The sequence below is a fragment of the Pavona decussata genome, unplaced genomic scaffold (assembly GCF_977016875.1).
Source record: "Pavona decussata unplaced genomic scaffold, jaPavDecu1.1 SCAFFOLD_114, whole genome shotgun sequence".
Lineage (NCBI taxonomy): Eukaryota > Metazoa > Cnidaria > Anthozoa > Scleractinia > Agariciidae > Pavona > Pavona decussata.
The window spans coordinates 5,393,897-5,420,000 of record NW_028145528.1 but is presented as its reverse complement, the minus strand read 5'-3'; the positions used below and the strand labels follow the sequence as shown (position 1 = coordinate 5,420,000).

Below are 26,104 nucleotides of genomic sequence, written 5' to 3'. Positions count from 1 at the left end.
TTCCTTTTAGCCCAGTGTCCCATTTTGAATGATCAATGCACAGTTCTTGAAATAGGATTTTCAGTTCCACTGTTAAAACTGACAAATCCCATGGGGTCGACAATTTTGGCTGTAACCTTGAGAACAGATCTCTTGGTGGGTGGAAGTGAACAAGAGTATTTGCATAATTTGGAAAAACTAAAGAAAATTTTACCAATGTGAGTGTTCCAGTTCATTCCTAAAACTTTCATGAAGATGTCTTCATCGATTTGTGGGCCTGAGCTGAAACCAGTGTTTTATTTCTCATATGTTTCATCGTCTTCTTTTTTATCACAGTGAATTTCGCTTTGAGTGCTAACTGACTGTGTCCTGCTTTCTGACATTGCGATCGCTCTTTGTAATTCACGTGAGTTGGTTCTCCACTTTCTAAGATTGGAACTGCCTTCGGACATTATCTTCTTTGCTCTCTGGAAAATGGCGAGAGCCTTCTCATCATTGGACTCCCCTGATAACAGGTAATCAATGTAAAACGATTTTTCCAGAAGCTCGGCAATTTCAGGGTGGCTTTGTTTGTGCAATTCCTGCATTTATCTACTGGAACAAAAGGAAACGCACTAAATAACCAAACACATAACAACAGAACAATAAGGTAATTAAGGAGCAGGATAAGCAAGGCTCCATGATTGAGCCTTACCTTTGCGCTCCAGAAACTAACTGTTGAGCAATCAACGCTTTGGGTCGAGCATTTTGTTATGGAGAGCAAAAGCTTTTTTGCACGTTTACAGGTATCTTTGTTCGAAATTAGGCATGTGCAACACTTACATTGAAGTTACTAGTATTCGAAGTAGCAAAGTCAGCTTAAACTTTAAACAAGAATTCTAGATTGTCCGCAAATATTAATTTTACCTTTGTGACATATTTTCCGTCAATAAAGAGTTTGTCTGGTTCTGAAATAGGCTTTCTCTCCTTTTCTAGCCCCTTTCAATTTCTTCATTTGAAGTTTACAAAGATTGTGGAGTTCCTTGGGGATATCTTCATAAATTTTGAAAGCAGTGCTTTTCAATTTATACGGGCATGTGATGTCTTTTCTACTATTGTAAGTTTCTAGGCATAACAGCTCTTTATGAAAATCGTTGATTTCATTTCCATGTGTTTCCTTTTCCTCCTGTAAGGTATTTTTTAGCTGTTCAATTTGACTGCTAACGAACTCAGCATTCTTTTTTAAATCTGTAATGTTTTGTCTAAGCTTCGTTGCTCCTCTATAACCAGAGTGACATCTGTCTCTAAACTGGATACGGAAGCTTTCAGGCTATTTATCATAGAGCATACTTCTTCCAATTTCTTTTCAAGAGTGTCCAGTTCTTCAAGCGTAGATGATATTAAGTCTATTTTACCTGCAAGACCTTCTGTGGCCATAACTTCATCCTCATCTGCATGGTCAAATCTAAATCTCCTGTAGGTCACAGACTTGTCACAAACTGTATACTTTATTTGAATCACGGATAAACCCGTGAAAATGCAACAAAGTCCTAGCATATTTGATTTTGCTCACCCCACTCAAATGGGTCTTTGAGTAAAATTCTATTTTGAATGAAAAAGAGAACACTAGGCCATGATACAATAATGATTTCTTTTTTTCTCAGTTATCTTACTTCAGCTGAGATTTACCTTTCATAGCATGGCTCCTGGAATTATTACAATGTACGGTAATTAAATTTCAAATAGAGCCACCCCTTGCATGACCTATTCTTCATGCATAGGTAATGGTGTAACATTCATGTCCAAAGTGGAAGCAGGAGAAGGCTGGACAGTGTTTGGCAGGTTTTGAGTGAACAACTGGCATCCCCTTGGTAAGTCATGTGTTAGAAATTCTTGTCGACAATTCCATATCTTGAGAGCTGCAAGTTGCATCAGAGGTGGAACCTTTCCAGCGGTTCTGACTTCTCCAATCACGCTTTGCCTGAATGACCTCTGTTCTTCCAATTTTGATGTTCCTTTGGTGGAAGCTTTCCACGTTAACATTTCTCTCAATGATGTTTGAGGACAGTTGCAGGCTATAATCGTGCAAGGTATCGACCAGAGAAACCAAGTTCCTCATCACATGAACTTGTCAAGGAACTCAAACAGGAACTTAATTTTAACTTGGATCATGGGAGGACAAGTGCTCTGCTTGATGACATTGTACCACACTATGTGGTGGCTATCTGATTTTGGCATTCTTCAAAGGAGACACCCTACAAGCTGAAGACATGCCTTTCCATACTTCAAATGCAACTGAATAGTCTCGTAATAATATGTCCACCTGGTGTCAATAAAGGGCTGAGAAAGGGGTGGCTCTTTACTTGTGATACCCAATGAAACATACATTGATTTATACTGACTAAGGCGCTAGCTTAGTCAGGCTCAGGTTGTAAGCACAAAGTATATATAACAAATTAAAAACATAAACATAAAAACTATATCCAATTAATCTTATCTTCTATAATTAATTACATAATTCTAGAAGAAAGGAAATCCCTTACTCCCATTTTAAAGTTAGAGATACTTGAAGCTTGCCGTACAGAAAGTGGTAACACATTCCATGTGTCAACAATCCTATTAAAAAAAGCTAAACTTAAAAGCATCAGTGCTTGCATAGTTCTTCTTCAGTATAAGATCATCCCTTCCTCTTAAAGAGTACCCCTCAGGATCTGAATAAAATTGAACATATGGGGATACATCCAAATTAATGTACCCATTAAGAGCTTTATAAAAGAACAAAGCATCCAATAAAAAACGTCTATCCTTTAGGGATAACAAGTTCAGCCTTTCTCTTCTAGTATCATACTCAACATCCGTCTTCAATATAAACTTTGCAGCTCTTCGTTGAATTCTTTCCAATTTGGCGTTATTTGTAGCTGTGCAAGGTGACCAGACGACAGTGCAGTACTCTAGTTGGGACCTTACCAAGGTACTGTACAGGGCTCTCAAGGGGGTTACGTCATTTAGACCCCTACATGTTCTTTTAATGAGGTCAAGAATCTTCTTAGCCTGACTTGATATTTTGTCCACATGGGCATTCCAAGACAGTGTACTCGTAGTGATTAAGCCAAGATCACAAAACTCAGATGTTTCCTCTAAGGTGTTATTATTGAGCTGGAGGTCAGAGTGGGAAAGCATCTTCTTGGTGATACGCATCAGTTTACACTTCTTCACATTGAAGTCCATTAGATTTTGTTGACTCCATGAGTACAGGTTATCCAGATCTGATTGAAACACTTGATAGTCGGATGGACAATTTATCACTCTAGATGTTTTACAATCATAAGCATACAAGGCAATTGTGTTACCAGCCATAACTGCATCAGGTAAATCACTGACGAATACCACAAGAACAGGGCACCTAATAAGGACCCTTGTGGTTCCTTAACACCCTGTGTTAATCATAAGGTGTTCCCTTTTGGGTAGAGGCATTATCCCTAACCAACCCTGACACATTTGATGTGACATATTCATCATCAACAGCATGGTGGTCTACATCTGACCAGTGTTTTCCTGATCCACTTGCTGTCAAACTGTTAGAAAGGACATAGCCCTGGGCTTATTGCTCTCTGGGCACCAGGTGTGGACACCTACAATGTGCCGTTCTTCCCCACCAGTTTTGGAGTCATCACTCTAAACATGAAAATCATATTTGTTACTTCCAAATCGTTTATGTAAAATTAGTTTATCTGCCTCCCATAAAAGAACATTCCAGCCTGCCAGTGTGGTTGGCGAGACAACCACATTCATAAGGGGGCTACAGCGAAATAACATATTTAAAATAAGATGTAATGCAATAGGTGTCTTTTGACTAGATAACAAACATGCATGCTGTAAATATCTCATGCAAGCCATAAACATTGTTCTCTGATTTGAACCATTGTTCCCATGAGCAAATGTATCCACAAGGCTTACTGTATTTTGCGAAAGGAGACAAAACAAAACGGAAAATAATGATATCAAGTAAGATCATTGTTCGGAGCGCATTGTGATGTGAACAACATTGAAAAATAAACACCGGAAGTCCAGAGTTTTGAAATTAAAGATCTGTATTTTGCGAAACACACTCTTTTCAGATCGCAGCAAACTTTAACTTGTTTTATTACGTGCGGAAATGCTTTTCGTAAATATTCCTCATTGCAACGATAAATTCTGAACAAAAAGGGGCGAGCCAAGAGGTCAGAAATGCCCCGTTTTGCAAATTAAAGATCTGTATTTTGCAAAACCAGCTCTTGTCACATCAGAGCGACCTTTTACCTGCTTCATTACATTCTTAAACACTTTTTGTAAATATTCCTCATATCAATGATGAATTCTGAACAAAAAGCGGCGAGCCAGGTCAGAAAAACTCTATTTCACAAATTACATCAGGTTTGTAACAAAGAATAGACAGCGGAAGTGCAGAGTTTTGGTTAAAAATCTGTATTTTTGCGAAATGAGCTCTTTTTAGATCGCAGCAAACTTTAACTTATTTTGTTACATGCATAAACGCCTTTCGTAAATATTCCTCATTGCAATGATGAATTCTGAACAAAAAGCAGCAAACCAGGAGGTCACAAAAACTTGGTTTCACGCACCGGAAGCGTAGAGTTTTGAAATAAAAGATCTGTATTTTGCGAAACCAGCTCTTGTCAGATCGCAGTCAATTTTAACTTGTTGTATTACATGTGTAAACGCTTTTTGTTAATATTCCTCGCTGTTATGATGAATTCTGAACAAAAAGTGGGTAGCGAAGAGGTCAGAAATACTCTGTGTTTAACCCTGTCACGCCAGCTCCGGCTAAAAATATACTGTAAGTAAACAATGACGGCAAATAACATGAAAAACAAACACATTTTGTTGTATATTGGAACAAAATTGCACAACCCCCTCGCAAAATAAAATAGTCTGTACCTGAGGGTTGTCTACAAAGACAAAAGCAAAGTGAAATATGTGGGAAATAAAGGGACGTAAATATCTCCCTTATTTGCTCCATATTGGTCTAATAACAATGAGCAATAGCTATTGCAGAACCAAGAGCGGCATATAAAAAAAACTCCCTCAACTAATATACATGCAAAATAATGTTATAATATAGTTTGGCCTTCGGCTAATGAAGGACCAGCAAAGTTGTGAGAAACCTAGCCTAAGATAAAGGGGACTTCTGATCATGCTTTATTCTCCTCAGTTTCCCAAAAGTTTTACATTGCCCCTGGCTAGAAGTTTTAGATTGGCAAGTTACTACACCCCTTTACCTTAGAGACCCGAACAGGATAAACAGTGTGTAGTAGCCTACCTGGTAGGCTCCAAAGGGTGGGGGGGGGGGGGGGGGTAAAGAAGGAGCACAAATCGCTCCCACTACACAGTGTTCCCAGCATCCCTGGCCCTCTACACTTGTTCTTTCTCTTCCTGCTCCTTCTTTCCCTTTCCCTCCCCTTTTGGAGCCTACCACGTAGGCTAAGCGTTTGGCCTTAGCTTAGATCGTAAGACGCAATTTACTAAGCAGTTCAATCCTGTGACTTTTTCGCAGTCGTTCTTTAAAGGCATCTGCCATGTTCAATCGCCCTTTCCAAAAGTATGGATGGCGTGGCAAAAGGCAATCGTTGCCTGCGCAGTAAAAGCTCTCTCTTAGCTTCACTTATATCAGCGTGTACCTTAACACCTTTGCAGGATTCTCAGGATCTTTGACTAGATATGCATACATCTCTTTATGCATGATGCAGATATCCCACGGGGCAATTAGTAGAATCTGCGGAAAGTTTACCTTGCACTGCTCACAGGCTTTTGCATTTTTGTAGTCATTTACGAATACAACCTGGAATGATTCGTCATTGTGGTAATACTGTGTAAAGTGAGAGGGTTTGGGATAGTCGAGATATGGATCAACCGCTGCATTTGGATCCATCTCTGCCACTATGGGTTGTTGCTGTAGGTTGTTTCTGCCACTACGTGGTTTCTTCTGGTTTTGTTTCGAATCTGTACCTCTTTGAACATTCTGGAACGCCAGCCTGGAGTCAAGATCATGTTGCTTCTTGTACTCTTCCATATGATTGCGAAGAGTACCACTGGTCTCTGCTACGGCCACGGAATGTTGACAGATGCCACCAGTTGCTGCCGACGTAGAGCAACTGCTGCAAGTGATTCTGGCTTTTTTATCCTCGATGGTGAAGGCCTTGTCATCTTCAGTAAGACAAAATTTTCGTTCTTCCAAGGGAATAACTTTAGAACGCAAAAGAATGATTTGCACCCTTCTCCAGATGTCGGCAAGGACTTGAGATGCCAGCTGGTTGGGTAATCCACTTTCGGCTGTGGAGATTGAAATCTTTTTCAGGCCCAAGTCTTCGAAAGGCAACTAGTAAGTAAGTAAAACTTTATTTACACAAGGTAGCCCATTCAGCTCTAAGGCTGGTCTGCGTAGGGGCCCTGTATCTTAAAAATAATTTACATGAAGAATTTTCATGAACTATTACATTTAAAATGCCTAATAAAAATATATTACTAGAATATTAGAACTACAGTGTACAAATATACAAAGCCTGAAAATACAATGCAAAATCACATTCAAAGCCTGCAAAACATTTGAGTTGCAGCCGAGAAACAGATCAAAAACAGATCTGCATATGATCTGTTAAGTCTGCAAGGAATCTGCTAAGTAATCTGCTTGTCAAGTCATCTTGAGGTCTAATCCTTCCGTCTGCAACACGAATACATGTAACTCAGATGTAACTGCAGCTGCATGACTGTCGATCGAAGAAAAGAATTGTAATATACAAATTAATTTGTATGTTCAATCGGAGAAGCAAAGCTACAGTACACTGTAGTAAGATTGAAATGCTGTTACGCTGAAGTTTGCTTTTTATCTTACCTTTAAAACGTGCTTTTCCAAAATAGAAATCAGGGTTGCCGCTTAAACAGCACCAAAAGAAGCAACGCGCTGTCAGCGAGAAGTTCTGTTTTATCAAAATCTGCCATGTAACTGAAATACCGTAACTCAATCTGCCTATTGTTCGCAATGATCCTGAGTCACAACAGTTTGCACAGTTTCCATTATCCCGGGCATTGTCACAGAGGCAATAGGATCTTGAGAAGCTCTTAACTGCTTGGATTAGACAAAAAACATTTTTGCTTCGTTTTTTTTTTCAGAGGAGAGGGACCGGCACAAGGACGTGTAAACCCACCCTCTCCCCTCCCCTAGCCGCCTATTATTTTATAGTGTACATGTAATCTCAAGGCGGTTACCTCATTTTATAAGGGAAATAAAAAATGGGAACAGATCTAGTTTCTTAGCTACAGGTGCAGGTGATAGACCTGTCCGAAAGTCACGGCAATGCGAGCTTGTGGGTTTTTTTTTTAGCGCTCTTCGTACTATAAAAAGACTGCCATAATGTCATAGTTCCATCATAACGTTTATTACTCTAGTCCTTCTCTAATTTATTAGGGAATATCGCCAGAAAATTGAATGGATCACATTCTGGCTCCTTATAGCTTATGAAAACACATTTTGTCACTACATTGGAAAGTGGAACTACTCTCTTTGATCCCTTTGCGACTGGAATTACATGAGACAGATGCATTTTACATGGGTTATCAGTCACTAAGTTGAGATCATATCTTGGAGATCGCTCTTGAATCATTGCGTAATTAAAGGCAAGGCACGTGCAGTTAAACATACAGCTTCCTGTCCCAGGACAACTTGCCTTGTATTGAAAGAAATAAAGTATTTGTCCAAAACTTGTGTTTTCACCAAATCGATACAATACAGTATAGCTGTTTCTCACACTTACTTTCCTGTATGCGCTTGAGTGAAAAACCTCTTTTCCTTTTTTCATTCTTGTATAGGAAAGGACTTTCTTGGAGTCCGGGATAAATCTTAGCTCGTCTGCAAGGGCACTAAATTCATCTTCGGTAAGCTTCCGTGGAGCACGCCCCCCCCCAAGTGCGAACGTATCGTACATAACTTGAGTCTGCTGACTGCTCTGCAGTGATCCAACGAGACTTTGATAGAACTTAAAAGCTGCAGAATTACTTTCATTCAGAGAATCTATCATTTGAGGTAAATTTTGAACGAATGACACAGTAACTATTTGAGAAGAAACGTTTTGTGTCCCATGTATCATTTTAAGAATATAACCATTTTTGTCTTCAAAATGAAAACATGAATGAGTCCGAAGGGGTCCTAGTTCCCTCACTGCTTGCGGTAAATGCAAAAGATTATGAACATTAATAGTTTGATAGCGGAGATCATATAGAAAAGGAAACATGAAACAAAAATATTCTAGAAGTCTTTTGCAATTTTGTAATTGCAGTTCAGATATTGAGTCTTGTAAAAGAATAAATGCTGCTTGGCTAAGAATGGCAAAGTGCTGGAAGTAGTTTGTATCTAATATGCCGAACAAAACTGGTATTCCATAATAAAGCAAGAAGGACTTAAGTTCAGAGGCCTTCCTGTACTTTCTGTGATGCTCAATTGACCTTGGAGGGCTTCCTATTTCTAGAGGAGGGTGAATTTCAAGCAGTCTTGCGTCTGCTTTTGAGACCTGTTCGCAGATGTTGAATGGCTTGGTTGAGTTCTCTGAAGCGAACCAGAGATTCAGTAGAGTTTTCATTACGCCAAGACAAAGCCCATGCATGTAGTCAATAGCTGTTCCCTTAATGACATCATAACTTGAAAGTCCAGTAAACCACGATGGGCCTTTTATACTGTCTACAGCTTCACCACTTTTAACTGCTGTTTTTGCGTCTTGCAGTGTTTCTGAATGAGTTCTTTTTGGGCCGTATGGATCAGTTTGTATAAAAGGAAATGCATGCCATGTCCTTGCGCAGAAACTTTAGCAGTTTGACCCCTCTGCTTACATTTAAAACAGCCGTAGCTTCCATTGTATTGAACAGAATTACAAACAAGACATTTCGCTGGCAGGTCACAGGTTCCAACAAGTAAGATAACTTTGCTTACCATCTCAGTGGTGTCATCCCTTGCTTTCACCTTGATGGGTGTTCCTTCGGTTTCCAGTTTCCGCAGACAGGAATGAAATGGTTGCAAAAATGTCTCCAAACCATAGTCCAGCTAAAAGGAAGTTCGTTTATAACAAAGTACAACGGCCACATAGAAAACTTTGATGACTTAAACACCAGGATACCATCTGTGTTCCACAATAACCAGATATTTTGCTGGAAATCTAAAACCCCAGGATTGCAGTGTTTTTTGTCTTCAGGGGCATCATAAATGTCTTCAAAGTGGTTAGCATTTCTTTTGGTCCTTCTAAAACGATGTCTCAAATTTTCATAGAAGCCACTTTTAGCAAACAAATTGGGAATCTGTGAGGCAATCAGTATTTCAATGAAGAAAGAACAAGAGTTAGTTTTGGTTAGATCCTTTAAGCACAAAGGGTTCGGACAAGTCTCAATAGGTCTGTCATCAACAAGTAAAAAGCAATACGAGCAATACCAATGGTATACAAGGGGATTCTTGATTGATCGCAAAAAGTGCTGGAACTGATGGAGCGTTGTGCGGCATAAATTAGGGCTGATACAATGAAGACTTATGAGATTGAGCAAATCGTTCAGAGCACATCCAGAGAGGGTGTATCTAATGGCAAAGGTAACAACCAGTAGAAGACTTTCTGCAACGGTCAGCGGGGCATTGCAATAGAGTGGTTTATGCTCATCGCTGCCGTTCTGTACATCTTTGTCTTCATTTCCAGAGAAAAATAAACTCTCAGTTGCAGCTGAGAACATTTCTTGATAGCTTTCAGTAACATTTTCAAAGAGATCTGGCAATGGCACTGGATCTTCTTCGAGATTTCCATCACCTTGGATTTCTGAAACTTCATTTTCCACTTCCCTTCTTCTCTGCTCTGGGTCGGCAAACAGTTTAGGATGCTCTAACAACTGTATGCAGTCACAGACGTCTATAAAGCTTGCCTCACACTCTTCAGTATCAAGCGAGGTAGTTGGAGTAAAAGTGAGTTCACCTACTGACGTGTCTTCTGCTGCCTCATCAGGCACTGTTCCAACAGAAATGAGCTGATTCTCGTCTTCAAATGGCGCATTGATCTGTGAAGTTATGCCCTCAATTTCAGAAAATAAACCTGGTATTTCATATGGGGTGCTTGTGTCAATGCGTTCTTCATTTCCAGGTCCACATGGACTGTACAGCGGATTTCTTGCTATTAAAAACCGAGGAAAACTTCGGAATAAAAACAGTCACTGGAAAATAACAGCTGCTGATGACCTTTCGAAGACAGATATATTTGTCGTGATTTTATTTCATTCCGTGCAGACTTGCATGGGATGGATCTGCTGTTATCTCAATACCGTTCATTCTTGTGGTATCATGTGCCATCTGTGTGCTTGAAAACAAGCTTATCCGTGAGTGAAGTCACGAAATGAAGAAATATCCTTGTTTGGTAACCCCTAGTTCATACTGATATGGCTTCGCTAAAGAAATAGACAAAAATAAAAAAAATATAAACGCAAAGTGATTTTTCGTGTCCTTTCTTAGATAGCAAACATTTGGCTGCTGGAGAATATTATATTAACTCATCGTGATACCCGATAGCTGCTGTGATCCAGCATCCAATAAACGCAAAGAATTAAGATAATTTCATTTTGTGTCACTGATTCAAACATTTGCGCGCGAACAAGACAAATCTTGGTCAACGACCCACGGTCAAGATTGAAAATGGCATATGCAGTGGTATTTTGGACTGAGGATCAACAATACGGTGTGGTTTCGTCTTCAAAAATACATGGAGATGTTGCTGAGGGCAGAGAGACAATGGTAGATTGGGAGGAGGGAAGAAAGAGGATGAAAGCAGCTAAAACTACTGCTTATCCAGCCAAAGTTATCAAACTTGGAGGTGGGTGTATGTTGTATTCGCCAACTGTCTCAGTGCGACAATTTTGTTGAACTGTTATAAATACCGTGCACAGAACAACTCTTATTAGGGACTAACAATCCGAAGTTTATAACAATGAATAATCAAATAAATGAAATGTTGAAGTTTCACAAAGATCAAACATTTTTCAGTTGTGCTTAATAGAGAGAGCAATCGTTGCATTAGTGTTAATGCAAATTATAACTTTTAGTCACTTTATGAAATAAAATAATAGAGGACACGACACATCTTTTGGATATCGACTCACTAACCGACGTGGATCAGGTTGGAAGTGCAGAAAATAGTAAACAGGCGACTAGTTCTTACCCCGTATTTGTTTGTGAATATAAATTACCATACATGTATAGCATTTTTCTTTACTCCCGCAACAGATAAATGCAGTCAGCTAACTAAAAATATGACACCGAGATTGATTTTCAGTGTTATTTCAAACAATTTATTTCATTTACCCAAACTGCTCTAACCGTTCTGTTTTCAGTTCATGGAAAAAGTCTTTTCTCAAATTGCTCACTTCTTTGGCCTCTCTTCCTAACACTCTCTTCTCCTGTTACATAATTATTATTCTGACGCAAGGTTTATTTACGAAGGATTTCATGACAAGTGAAGAAAAATAAAATTATTTAAAGAAAGGAAGAAAACATTTTTTTAAAAGGCAACGAAACAAACCATTCCATCTGATTTGCATTCATTTAGTTTTATGTTTCCCTCAGGCTAGGATTGTACATTTTATCCAACAACATTTCCATAATTATTCTAAACTTTCAGACAATGAGGACGAACTTGATCTTCAATGTATGCAGCTGGCTGAGAAAATGGAAACAAACAACGTATCTGGTAAAAGACAGCGAAAAAAATCCAGAATGGCGAGAGAAAGCGACGAAATGGATTTTATCGTGTCAAGAGTGCAGGTGGGATCAGAACCTAAGAAAACTAGTGACAGCAACGAAGATCAACAGCCTCCTCAGCAGCAACTACAACAACAGGGTGAAGACTAACAGCAGTATCAGGAAAAACAACCACAGCAAGAACAAAAGGAACAGGAGACAAAAAAACGAAGTAAATTAAGTACAAAAAAGACGCAAGATAACAAGACAAAGTCAGCACCAGTGCGGAAAGAACAACAGGAGAAGTCAAGTAAGAAGGAGGAGCAAAAAAAGAAAAAAAAAATGCGCAAATCGAGGCATGAAGAACACAAGCTGCAGCCTTCTTCAAGGAAAGGGTTTCTGCAGCAGATAATCAGAACAAGGAACAACCTGCTGGACTTGTAAACCATTCACCATCACCGCCTTCACATCCACACAGTCCGCTTTTGGACTGGTTCACCAGTCCCATGGCAATTACTTTGCCCAAATATGCCAGAATTTCTTCAAAAGTCACTTCAGTCCATTTCATATTAGTGGGCTTTGCAAGCCTGGACTGCCTTTTATATCTCTTTGTTTCAGTCACCCAGCTCTGCACTAAAGTGTCTGGGATAAACAACTTGAAATGATCACTCACAGATTCAGCCATCATAGCTGCTCTTGATGGTCCCAGAATTTCATTGAATGCAACGTTCTCACCAGGATTCCGTTCTACGCGTTGAAATTCCTCCCACTGAATATCTGGTAATACATCTCGTGGTGGATTCCGTCCTCTACCTCTGCCTCCACCTCTGCCTCTTTTCCTGCCAAGGCCTCTTGCCCTCCCTCTGCCTCTCACCACTCCAACAACAGCAGCCAAACATTCATCTGCACTCTCTTCAAATGACTAAAATAGAAACAATAAGGGAGTCACAAAACCACGAAAAAATAATTTACATTTTGTCGTAAATATCAAAATAACAAAAATTAGTGCAATTACAACTTACACCACTTTCCTCTGGTACCACAGCATCCCCTGAGTCCTCAGAGTCTTCATCATCTTCTGACGCCTAGATAAATATAATGCGGGAAAGAACGATCAGCTGTTTGTGGCTAAACATAAACATGGAAGTTATCCGATTGAAAATTGTCGATCAAATTTGTGTATAGACTATAGCTAAGAAGTTATTCTCAAAATCAGCCTTCATAAACTACAAAAATCAACTTTCGACCGACAAAAACAAACAAAATCTATAAAAAGACTTACTGAATTCACTTCTCGATTCATCAGGAGCATGGGTACTCTTACGTGTGCTGGAATATTCCTCATTCGCCGTGGCAATGTCAACACAGACCCTCTTCATCTTCGACGTCTCCAACAAAGTCATCATGATCACTGTCCATTTCTTTGTCCGAATCACCTCAAGCAACTTGTTCTATAACCTCTTCCGTGCTAAATCTAACCGCCGCCATCTTTGTTTAAAGTCCAGACTCAACTCCGAGTGAAAAAGTACGAAAAAACGATGAAGAAATGGCAATCGAATCGAAAATTTCCGCGTGTTTTCTTCAAATCTATCCCAAAAGGAATTGCAGGCTTTAGGTTGCGTGTTGGTACTTCATACAAGATATCATAAGGCGTCCTCTTTGTTCAGGTGGTATACGACCCGATCCGGAGCGCAAGGGTTAAGGGCCTTATACGTCCTTTGGTGTTTGAGATCCACTGGGAAAATGGAGAAGGCCAGGTAGGCTTCATGAACACAAGACTTGACTCAAAGGACTCTTCACTTTCACAATCCACTAGTCCCTTAATGCCTTTACCATCTTGCTCGCCACCAAGAATTTGAAACGATTTTTTTTTGTTTCATCGAACCAACCTTTAGGCGCTGAAGCCTCATCTTTATGTGGGCCTCGACATGCGTAAAACATCGGAGGTTCATGTTGCGGCGTCTGTGTGGCCCCTGTCCGTTGGGATACATATTTTTAAAAGCTTGCTCTATGGCTTGCTTGCTATCAGTGCCGTAAGTTATGGACTTGATCCCTTTTCTAAATAAGGACCCAGCGAGGTACTCGTAATCTTCCCTTTCCTTTGTGACGCTTGTCATCATGGCGGCCAGTGTAGTGGAGTGCTTGGTGGGTTGGTTACGATAGACAAACATAGGGTGTGGGAACATCAGGGTGGTGACATAGAAAGGGTCCATGCTGTAGGTCATGTTGATTCCTACTTGGCTTTTAGGGCTGTCTCTGGAACAGTACTTTTTCATCCACGTTAGTTGGGTGTCTGTCATTGCAAACGTGTTTGGAGCCATATGCTTCACAGCTTTGTTTGCTTTGACTCCAAATGAAATGTCTTGGAGAAAATCGTCGTGTTGCATGAGGTTCATCAGTTTGATGAAGTCAGGTCTCCTCGAAGGGCCGGTGTTTCTACTACGTTGGCTTCCTTCAATGTTTTGGCACATGTTGTACACTTGTTCTCTGTTCCACATGATATCCCCAGGGGAAGCCATGTTTACAGCCCCACCAGCTTCTTGCTCTATGGAACTTATTATTTGCTTCAGCCTGTCATTTGCTTCGGCGGATTCTGCAAAACACTGGGTACCGTGCGATAATACACCTCAGCTTTCCTTTTGGAGTTACCATGAGCTCTCAGAGAAAAATTTTTCATATTGGCAGGAGCCTTATATTGTAGTATGGCATACTTGGCCAGAGAACCGTTTACTTCCAATTTTGTAATAACTCTGGAAAAGTTCTTTGTTGTGTAGTGCCAGCTGTACTGTCGTCACACGTTGTAAGCGTCACGACTGCTTTTACTCTTATTTGAAGTAATTGCCTCCAGTCTTTCCACAGTGCCATCATCTCTGAAATCTGCATGAACCTTTTCACACGGGGACGAGTGCTTAGTTTATACGCCATTGTCATCTGCAGCAAGGTCGGTGGGACAGCGTTTTTGATGTCTATGGTGGCCTATGTGTGCCATGCGGAAACGCTGTTGAATGACCAAACATTCTTGGATTTTTTTGAATGAAAAACATTTTTTTAGTAAAAATGATCACTTATTTTTAATTTATATATTTGTTTAATTTTTATTAAAAAAAAGATTTTTTTTACTTAGTTTTAATGTATTTTTTTTTTTATTTTTCATTTTTTTAAAAAAAATTATTTTGATGGTCTGGAGGAGCGAAGAGGTGTAGGCGAAGCCAAGCGACCGCGCAGAGATAAAGCGTTTGGTGGCGGGGTGAGTACCACTAGCTTTCAGATTTGGAAACTAATTCCTGTGTAGGTGAACCACTTAATCCAGGATTGAGTGACAGAAGCCCAGCATAAGTTCATGTTTTTGGGCCTTAGTGAGTTTGTCTTATCATGTTATCAGTATTACAGAAAATAATAAAGTTACAGTACCGCCTGGAACTATTGACTCGTCGGGACTCAGGCATACCTCGTCTTTACGGCAGGTAGTACCCACGCGTCCACCTAGGTGAAAACACGGTCGATTCGCGGTAAAGACGAGGTACAGTTTGCGGCGGTAAATTTGCCGCAGGCGAAAAGACGAGGTATGCCGCGGGAAAGAATTAACAAAAAGGACTGATTGCATTTAAGTGTTTGAGGCGTGAAGAATTGGGGTGAAGGATTTGTGTTAAATCGACGGAGAAATAGTCAAAATTTCAGTGTGTAATTAGCGTATTCAAAGACAGAAAGTCTCGAGAATCTTTGGATCGACAAACATCATATTTGTATTCTTAGTCTTTTCAGAGATGATAAAAGTAACCCACACAATCCAACACAATAAAGGAGATTGTTGTTTCCCTGGGTGTATTAAATATGTGCACGTAAGGAGCATTGTTCAAGCTTTGAGAAACGTTCGATTATCTCTTTATTTCTCAGTTGTTTTTATTAAATTGTCTCAGTGTGTCGTTTCTTCGCCAGGGAGACTGAACTCAAGTTGTTTGATGGCCTTCATTCTGGTGGACAGCAATTCTTTCAATACTTACAACAACATATTTTATAAAACGACGGTTTGTCGGCGTCAGTAGCTTTTGACGGTACTCTGTACACTGGTCAAACGCCGGGTAAAGAATGGTGTTGCTTTCAACTTTTGTTGCGTAACACCTTTTGGTAACCGTGCATGCTACAGAAATTGCGGTCCAAGAAACCAAAGCATAAATGCTTCTACTGAAAATTAATGGTAATATAGAAATTTCTTTATTACAGTCTGTAAATGGGCAGAAATCTCATGTGTTCTCTGCGTGTTTTGAATATAATTTTGCATGTGACTGACTTTTTGTTGTTGTATTTGCGTACGCTATTGTTTATCACTACTTGTAGCACGGGTCAACGATTTACATCTCACCTTTCTCTTGGTTGACGAGCCTTTTCTTTTGTCTGCATCACGTATTAAAGATTTCGAGATGACATCTTTTGACATCACTCTCTCTTTTCGATTGTCTATTGCGCAGGGCGAAAAAGCACGAGCACAAATATGTCTCTAAGATCGAAACTCAAAGTCCCCAAATATGGGCTATTTTACTTCGAGTCCGATCGAACCGTCAGCGTCCTTCCTTCAGTAAAGATAAAGAACGTTGTGACTGGCGACAACACAACACACGGAAGTGTCGTCGAAGTTCAGTATGGCACTGTTGTCCTCAAGGCAACGATCATTGCTGTCGATGGTAAGCATATATCCTTTCTGTTATTATTTAATGTTAAAACGTTGAAACAGCTAGCGAAATGAGGAAGCGATGTTGTCTGTCCGGGGCAAATTACTTCTTATCGGCACCAACATCAAAGATAATAATTTATTATGAATCGTCTGACAACAAATACGCACTTTCCAATTTTCGCGGTTTTGATCAGCTTGATTTGCAAGCTGTTCTATTTTTTGAAAGCCCAGATCTCATTGTAAGGGAATTCTTTTTGTTTTCTTTTTTCTAAAATGGTTGTCCAACTTGTTATGGTTTGAGTTATCCTGCTAGCTGGATTTCTAATGTCGAGTAGATTTCACGTAGGTTTAAACTGGCTTCACACCCGTATAAACAAAACCCAGACAAAAGAACGCGGACTGTGTGCACTGGGAAAAGCCCTGCGTGAATGCAAGAGGTTGAAATCTGTTATTTATACGGGCTGTCCATACTAGTACATTCAATTCTCTATCCTTTTATTTACGAACGTGAAGCCAATCAAATTCAAGTGCGTATGCGGCAGCGAAATTTCATAAATTAATATAACTGCTTAACGATTTGTCTCACTGATTATGACTTATAGTCACGGTCAGAAAACGCAAAGTTGTGGAAGCGTTCTGAACTACTTACCCGGTCAAGGTCAATGTTTTAATTGAAAGGGCTAATATTTAAGGTCATTTTGCCCCAGCTATTTTACTCATTGCTTAAATTAGTCATTTCGCTGTCCGGTCGTTTCGTTACGAAGTCGTTTCGCTTTAGTGACTGCAGCTTTTAAGCTAATATTAAAATATTTAATTAGTCGATTCGGTACATTTTAAAATCGACACACATTCTCTAATGTTTGGGCTCAATTTTCTCCTTACACAATCAATGTAAAAGGACAGAACCAGTTTACCTTTTAACCCCCAATATCACAGAACAAATTCTCCTATCTTTTTCCCATATTTTTCTTTTAAAAGTACTGGGAGAAGTTATTAAAAAAATCAAGAAATTCACCTTGGGTTATTATGTCTCATAACCTTAGTGGTTAAATAAGCACTGACATTAAAACGAGAAATTTGATGCTGGTCACTGTTAGGATTTAAAGGGTTAAGATAATTTTACCCCTGAATTCAATTTAAGAACAAGAAATGATCACTCTTTCACCAATTACCGAAATGACTAGCCTCCCACGCAGTGGAGGGAGGAGGTAATTCGAGTCCCCTAAAAACGACTGCGTGGGAGGCTACGAAATGACCGGCTGCGAAAACCACCCTTTTGCGAATTTTTACACTGAAAATAAATTGTAAACATTGCAAAGTGATCAATGAATTGCTTACTCTTAAATCAAAGGTGAAGCCCAATTTTTGCTTGCACTTAATTCAGTTTTCTTCACTAGATGACGACCGAAAGTTTCACAAGGAAGAAGTTAACTTTATTTCTGATGCTCAAAATTGACATCTCTTTGAGTCTGACGATGAGAAGGAAATCCCGGGACAAATGCAGGACAAAGGAAAGGAGCGTCATCACGAAGAAGTAAGTACAGGAAACCACTCACTCACATTAATTTTTATCCAGTTTCGACCAGAATCATCCTCAACCAAATTAATTTATATAAGTTTTTGTTGATTCTTATCCAACATTTGTTCGAAAGTGGATAATTCAGGCTAATCCAGGGATAAACGTTAACAAGTAGTTACCCCTTAACTGGTATCAGTTTCCATCACTTTCTAGCACTTATACTTTGACCGATCAAGATACCACTCTCTTTATCAGTTGATACAACTTTAGTGACCACATCCAACAAATGCCTTTCCATCGGTCAAAACGTTTTCAATGGTGATTATTCACAATATAATAGGGTACCATAGCAACAACACAGCAAAAACTTTGCAAAATGTAACAAGTTAGCCTGTGAAAAGGCTCATTAGTCAAGGATGAAACAAAGAAAAAAATTGGGGAAAAATAGCAAAGAGGTGTTTCCCCCCTTCCCCCCCCCCCCCTGCCTGCACCACCTCACTTGGGGCCAGTTCCTGTTCTTGGCCTTCCAACCGGAGTGACTAGAAAGTTTTGGACACCTTAACCCTAGGTTTTCCTTTCAGACAACTGGGTTCAGGGCCTCTGCCTAGGATATAGTACATGCAGTTTCCTGTGTCATTTAAGTAAAATAATTTGGATGATTGTGCTCTTCCCAGGCTCCATCAGGTGATAAATTCAGGAAAAAGAAGAAGATCATGCACAAACCGAGAGAAAAGAAATCAAAGGAAGCAAAGACCAAACCAGAGGTAATATGCAAGACTTCCATGTGGTTCAACACAGGGTGCATACTTTTCATTTAGTTGCAACATGGCTATTTTTTAGTGACAGCATATCTCAAAACTTTTCCATTCAGTTAATTATAACCAGAATATTTGCATTGCTGTGAGAAAACTGCATGGGACACTATCTTGTCATTTCTCCCCTTTATAATAATTTTATTTTTCTCCAAAAATTGCAGAAAACTTGCCCTCGAGCTAGCTTAATTTGTCTAATCTCAGGATAGGGAGTAACTGTGACTTAGTTTGATTCTTTATTACTGGTTCTAATTGATACTGGTTTTGAGTGAAGTTTAAAACCAAATTTACTTTTCGGGCTAAATTTTTTAAAAAGTTTTAAACAACTGCCTTGCAAGGGTATCAATATTGACGTCAACTTTTCTTTCTGTGCAGGCTACAGTTATTGGACGCTTTGCACCACAACGCAAGGCTACAACTCAGTCTTCTAATCAGGGAGCAGGAGTACTGGCTTCCAATTCATCAACACTGGTTGCATCTAATTCCTCATTACAGCCTCAGCTTACAAGGGATAACAACTCCCCAGGAGCCTCTTTTCAGCCCGTGTGCGTCAGCCCTTGAGTTCCACAGCTGCTTATAAACACACCATCATCTCCTCCATCACAAGTGACAAGTACATGTACCTCAACAAGCTTATCTCCCCTTCCACTAAGTCCATTTCATCACAAGTCTGGCTCATCTGGGATACAGCACAGTGCCCTAGAACAATCCTCTGCAATCACGTTGCAGAATTTCTCGCCTCTTTCTCATGCACTGCCCCATCATCGATGTCCGGCTGCGTCTTCTCACCGTGCACGTGACCGCCTTCCGCAAGTCACTAACAGGTTGCACCAAAACTCGAGGAGGCAGAACCTTTTTCCTGAGAGATCCAGTGTCTGGGGTGATTATCAGCTGTCTCAACAACTTGGCTCAGCTTTGAGAAGGATGGAGATGCAAATTGAATACTTGACCTCCCTGGTGGAGTCCATCTCAGAAAAGCAGCAGCAGCAAAGAGAGGCAGCAGCAAAGAGAGGATTCTTATGAAGTTCAAACTCATGCATTCCAAGACAGAATCCCTCCTCCTGTCGATGATCTGCCGACTTATGAATTGGTGTCACCAACATCATCAGCAGTTTCGGACCATGACAATTTCTCAAGCTGTACACCATCACAAGAGGCACAAACTGACGAATCAGGGCCGAGCAGTGACTTTCTGATACTTGCACGGGAACTGGCAAGCTCAAGCATGAATTTTGCAGTGAGAGTGCTAAGACAAATGCTGCCCACAAGTGAGCTATTTGGTAGGAACATTGCTGGTGTAAGGGGAAAGCAACCTGTTGACCCTGTGAAAGTGTCTAAAATCAGGGCACTTATCACTCAGTTTTACCCTGCATCTCCACTTGAGAAAGAGAGAATTTGGATTGACTGTCGCAAGGCTATGGATTCTTATATAAGAAAGTTGAAAAGGGACCAATAGTTTTAATGTCCCAAAAGTTTTTCAGTCAAATGATTTTAGTTTGACAGAGTTCACCTTTTTTGGCAAAGTTTTGTTTCCCTTGTTAAAGTTGTGAATTATTGGGTTTAAACTTCCCAATTAGTTTGGATAGTTTTAATATTGTTCCAAGCTTTTGTAGCTCAAGTAATTTTACAAGGACATGCAGACTTATAAGTTGTGTAGTAAAGTTGTAAATAAGTTCTTATCAAAGCTTTGATTTCACAAGAAGTTTGCACAAGTTTGCATTCAAAATTATTCCTACATGTACTTTTTAAGTGGACTGGGAGTATTTTAACTCTAGCAGCACTCAGCAATACTGTAAAAAAAAATTGCGCTACAAAGTATACAGCCCTGTGCATCTTTATGAAAACTTGTTACCTTGGGAGGAATTGTATTTGCTACCCAGTTGAATAGCTGAACAATAAAATGCGATGGTTTGGATTTAACATTGGCTCCACTTATTTAAGTAGGTAATGGTTTGCCTAGGTCAAGATATGACTCCATATGGTTTTCACTATGCCATATACTGAGATCACCCGAAATGTAATAATCAGAACAAAACCCTTACCCCTTACCCTTGCTGGTAAAAATAATGGTGTGGAGTCTTGAGTTAAAACTACTTAATATACAAGTGTTTGTCAGTGGGCATGTACATGATGGGCTTTCATTTCAACCTTTTTTCAATTTCCTTCTGTTAAATATTTTTGAAATTTTCACAGCAATAGAACCTCACCAGGAAAATCATTTACGGAGTTTTTACATTTTGCAACTTTGTGGTTTTTGTCACAACATAAAAACTTGTCCTCCAAATTTTGTCAAAACTGAGCCCTAACTAAAGAACTAATTGGATCAAATTTACAACCTCAGTTATCCGTAAGTGCTGACTTCCTGTCTGTAAATTGAACTCATGCAAGGACTTTATTGACCAGAAGATCTGGGTAGCCTCGTACACGCAAACATGATTTAAAATCTCTTATATTTTCTTCAAAAAGAGTTTTTGAAGAATTGGTTCTTAAAAGTCTAAGGGCCTCACCCTTGATAAAACCTTTCCTGATAATTGGGGGGGGGGGGGGAGGGTCATCAATGAAATATTGAATTAAGAGGGGTGGCTATTTGCCATTTTTAGACCTGAGTAGGGGGTGCCTGGCAAAAATTTTCATCTATCAAAATATTTTTCCCTCCCTCCCTCTACATAAATAATGACTGGTCCCTTATTTGCTACACAGTTTCATTCTTTGTAGAAACAGAAATCAGTCTTGCAAAAACCAACATATGGAAGGCTTGTGTTTCACAAAACACATACCAATTTTCCCAATTTCAAATCAGTACTGCAAAATCCTACCCCCTGGTCCCTTATTTGCCACACAATTTCATTCTTTGTGGAAACAGAAATGAGTCTTGGAAAAACCAACATATGGAAGGCTTGTGTTTCACAAAACACATACCAATTTTCCCAATTTCAAATCAGTACTGCAAAATCCTACCCCTACCGCAGACTCATACCCAGTCACTTTTTAAGGGTTTTTTGTGTGGTGAGAAGATTGCAAAAGAGGATGGATTGAGGTGCGTAGGGTGTCATGGGAAGAGGCGAAGGAAAAATAGCGACTGGCAGATTTCGTTTGACAGATGCGTGCAATCGTGCGTGGAGAGTAATTTTAGACATTTCTTGCAGTCAAAATTAACTGCGGGTTCTAGATTGGTATTTAACAAGCTAAAGCATTCGCCTGATAAGTGATTTCTTTTTCCCTGGCTTGTAATGTCGTGCTGCCGTAACATATTTAGTCTTCCCACGAAGAAGCCATTACGGCAGCACGACACTACAAGCCAACAAAAAAGAAATCACTCTTCGGTTGAACACCATATTAAATCGAAATCTGCCAGTCACTATTTTTCCTTCACCTCTTCTCATGACACCCCGCACGCCCCAATCCATCCTCTTATCCAATCTTCCCACCCCACAAAACACGTAAATAGCGACTGGGTACCAGTCTGCCCCTACCGCATGAATGTCCTTGGGTTTGTTGATGTGTGCTGGGAATACAAATACTGTTACAAATATTATTGATTTTTTGTGAGTGGATAATTTGCCTTTAGTGTGAAGGCATCTTTCATGCTGCTAATTATTGGCTTACTATAAGTCTCATCATGAATTCAGAAAAGACCTGCAGTAAGGTTCCGAACTTTGTTGAAAAGGAACACCGTCCAGAAAATTGGGGGTTAGCTGCATGTCTTTTTTTATATTTTTCCTTTACGTATCATTCAAACGAATTTCAGGAGTAGCTGTTGACAATATATTTTGGACAGTTAAAGGGGGCTGACTCATAAGAATAAAATTAATGTATCAGATATTGGTGATAAGTTTCATTTATTTGGTGGCACCTAAAAGAGCCGTTTTTGTGAAATGGTATTATGGATGGCTAATAGCCTGATGCCTTTCCCTCACGTCTGACTATCTCTGGCACCACCTTCTGTAAGTGGCCAACGTAGCGCTGGGATTTCTCTGAGCTCACTGTCTCCCAGAATTGACATATTCCATCGACCAGTTCCTCCTTGTTGGTTGGCTTCACCACTCGTCGCAGGAAAGACTTCAATTCATGCCATAACATCTCGATAGGATTGAGGTCAGGACTCTCAGCAGGTGTGGGCCAGTAATTAATGCCGTTATCCCAAATGAAGGACATGGCATGATGACCTAAAAACGATTACAAAAAGGATAGGTTACAAAAGGATGGAAGCATCCCAGCGGTCAATTAAAAGTAGCCTACGCAGCAGTTGTTTCCGTTTCCTTCAAGCCAAGCGGGGCAAGCGCGCGAGGGCATTGGGCAAAAGGAGCAAAACAGTAGGAAAGCAACATATATCATTTTCAAAGGGAAGTTATCCTACCAACTGAAAAGAACTTTGACAATTTGATGATGGAACATTCAATAATATTACTTTTTAGTGCTCATGTATCCTGGATTTTTAATTCCTAAATGTTTGGGAATTATTCGAATTTTTTGTCTTTGGTTTTTCTCTAAAAGAAACTCTTCACTTGAACAGTCCTTCACTAACTAAAACGGACACTAAAACAATAATTTCTGCATGTCAGTTTTACAATATCAATACAATAACAAATAACAATAAAAGTGCTGGACGAACAAAAAAAATCACGTGTACTTGAATAAGAACAACAAAAGAGTCACTGCATAATATTCATTCCCTTACTCTTGTGCTTTGGATCATTGTCCTGCTGGAAACGATAGCCATCCGTGAAGTACTCTTGAACAAAAGGCAGGAGAGTGTCACGCAGAATAGCCTCCACATAAAATTCTTTCTTCATGATTCCCATGAATATGAGAATGTTGGTTGCGCCTCGTTTGGAAATACCAGCCCATACATGAACCTTGTAGGGATGTTTGACAGTAGGCTTCAGCTTGGCCGGCGCACCTTTCTTGCGAAAGCAGACCTTGCTATGGCGTTCGATCCAAATACTCGACTCGTCGGTGAACACGACATTGTCGAAGTTTTCACCTTCGTCAAGACACCTTTCGCTGAAAGCCAGACGCGCGAGGCGGCTAGCTTCACAAACCACTTGACAGTACTTTGGCCCTGTTCTCCTCCATCCCAATTTATAGCGAACAGACTTGATCACTGAAGTGGACGCTTGAACTCCACATTCTCGCCGAAGGAGTTGTTGAAGACGTAATGTGAATGAAGGATTGAAATCGTAGGTTATCACAAAGATGTTGGGCCAAAGAAACATCACAGAAAACTCACAATATGAAATACAAGTTTGAAAAAATATTTTAATTACCGATTGAAGTTAACTCGTCGTTTTCTTCCATTTTAGCGTCAATGAAGTTGTAATGCCTTCGCTCGAGCAAGGATGGACGACCTGAGCGAGGTAACTCGCTCAACGTCAATTTGTTCCTGAACTTCTTGTAGTATTTCGAGACAGTTTTTCTTGTGATTTTCTTTCCCTCTAGACTTAATTCACGGACAGCCTGGGAAATCTTGAAATTCTGCCTATAGAAGGCCAAAATTCTCAATTTTACCTACTCTGATGTTCGAACCATCGCGATCAACACGAGTGTGTGTGCTGTGTTCTGTTGTCGTCACGTGCTCGAATCTGTTACGTAAGCATCCACAACTCTCACATTGTTGTGGAACAATGCAACGGTCGATTTTTTGTTGACATCTTGCGAGTATTGTTGCGTTCTCTCATGAGCAATCCTGTTTTTGATTTATAAGTTGTTTGCTCGCTTCTCTACACTTACATTTGAAATGACTTTGAATGCGATACCTAACAAACCGCGGATAATGTAACGCTACCGTGTTGCAGGTCACGTCAGAAGCGAAAAGTGTTTAAATTGACACAAAACATGTCGAAATACGTATTCTTTGTTTTCTTTCTGTCCACGTACGGTGTATGTGAATAAAACTTCAATGAATAAAAGTGATTTAGGTCCGGAAAACCGAACTCCACAGACCGAGTGCCGATTGATTCAAGTGTGCTAGTTTTCTTAATCGCAAATACATGCTTCGAAGCTAAAGCATTGATTGAATGCGCGCCTAGTCCACATGAAGTCTTCATGACTTTTGCGATAATCAGAATCTCCGTGAAACGATTTTCAAATGTGGTTGGATTATCAATTCTCTTTGCATGTTTCAAAGGCCAAAACGTCTTATGTGTATCGCAAATGATCGTCCTCCCTAGTTAATGCTCTTTGGTGCGATTTTGCCATTAGAAGTTGACGAACCAAAACACAACGGAGACAAAAGCGTATTTAAACTCTACCGCGTCTTTTCTTTACCGAGGTTTTACCTCGGTGAACTTTCCCGCGGCAACTTTGGAGCGATACCGCAACCAAACCGAGGCAAAAATTCGTCGTACCGCGGGAATACCGAGGGAAACCCGCAAGTAGGTCCCGCGGCAACGACGCGGCAAATGGGTCTATAGTTCTAGGCGGTACTGTACCATGCTTCTTAGTACTGAAACTAATTTTCAGAAATTAAGGAAACCCTATGCAAGATTTCCTCACAGCCCCATACTTAATTATGTATGCATTTTGTGGCTCAAACTCTACCCATGCTTGGTGTTTTTGGAACAAGGTTAGTATGTAAAATGATGCATGTATGGGACTGTGCAGAAATCTGTCCTCAGGAGATAGCAAAATCAAATCTACAGTGTATAGTAACAACACAGTGTTACACGCACCCACCACTTCTGTATGTTTGTGTCACCACATGGTCTCACATTGAGGCATATAGTAAATACATATTATATTTGTGTTTTAACAGCTGAATTAATTCTCATTTGTTTTGTAGGGACCAGACTGCACCATGTCTCTGGATGGACATGATAAATTATGTGGCTACCAGAAAGCCATGTTCCCCTTGGGCGTATATGGCGGGCAAGACATATCATAGTCGCATCAATTTTTTTGCGAACATGGACATCGAATAACAATCCCAAGATTATTGGTAGATTTTATCTTGACTACCTTTATGAGAGTAGAGGTAGGATTATTGTTATTACTTTTTTATTGAAACATATTTCATTACATGTTCAGCTCAAGAGTAGCCTGCGAACAGCAGACGTATTTCCGGTCAAACCTCCAAAAAATAACGTCTGCGATCTCGAGCCCCGAAACGATTTTCGTGATGTCATTTCTTTTCTTCTTTACTCGACCAATGAAATTGAGTGATAGAAAGATGTTATTGATAACAGGCGCGAAATCGCAAGGACCGACAAGTGCTTCAGAAGTGGCATAAGTAGCCATGAGTGCGGAAACGCCGAAAAAAGTTACCTCGGCCGAAGGAGATTGTTCTTGAGTAAGGATAAAATTCCCATTCTGAAGAAGAAAGTGAAGATCTTTGGCACGGGCGAACTGGAAATTGGTGCGTTAATTCATCGCTCACTTGGAGTTGATTTGTCTGTTTACGTCGG

At 40.0% G+C, this 26,104-nt stretch overlaps 2 pseudogenes across 2 annotated transcripts; one reads left to right on the top strand and one right to left on the bottom strand.

The window, feature by feature from the left end:
* Positions 1-5,548: 5,548 nt before the first annotated feature.
* LOC146470406 (uncharacterized) lies at positions 5,549-10,321 on the bottom strand (annotated as a pseudogene). Its single transcript, XR_014867005.1, has 3 exons — positions 10,257-10,321; positions 6,845-10,165; positions 5,549-6,719 (listed from the first exon to the last, which is right to left on the bottom strand). The product of XR_014867005.1 is annotated as an uncharacterized LOC146470406 (transcript).
* Positions 10,322-14,807: 4,486 nt separating this feature from the next.
* LOC146470405 (uncharacterized) lies at positions 14,808-20,162 on the top strand (annotated as a pseudogene). The gene is made up of 6 exons (XR_014867105.1): positions 14,808-14,948; positions 15,638-15,896; positions 16,168-16,380; positions 17,768-17,904; positions 18,564-18,653; positions 19,077-20,162. The product of XR_014867105.1 is annotated as an uncharacterized LOC146470405 (transcript).
* The last annotated feature ends 5,942 nt before the right edge of the window (positions 20,163-26,104 follow it).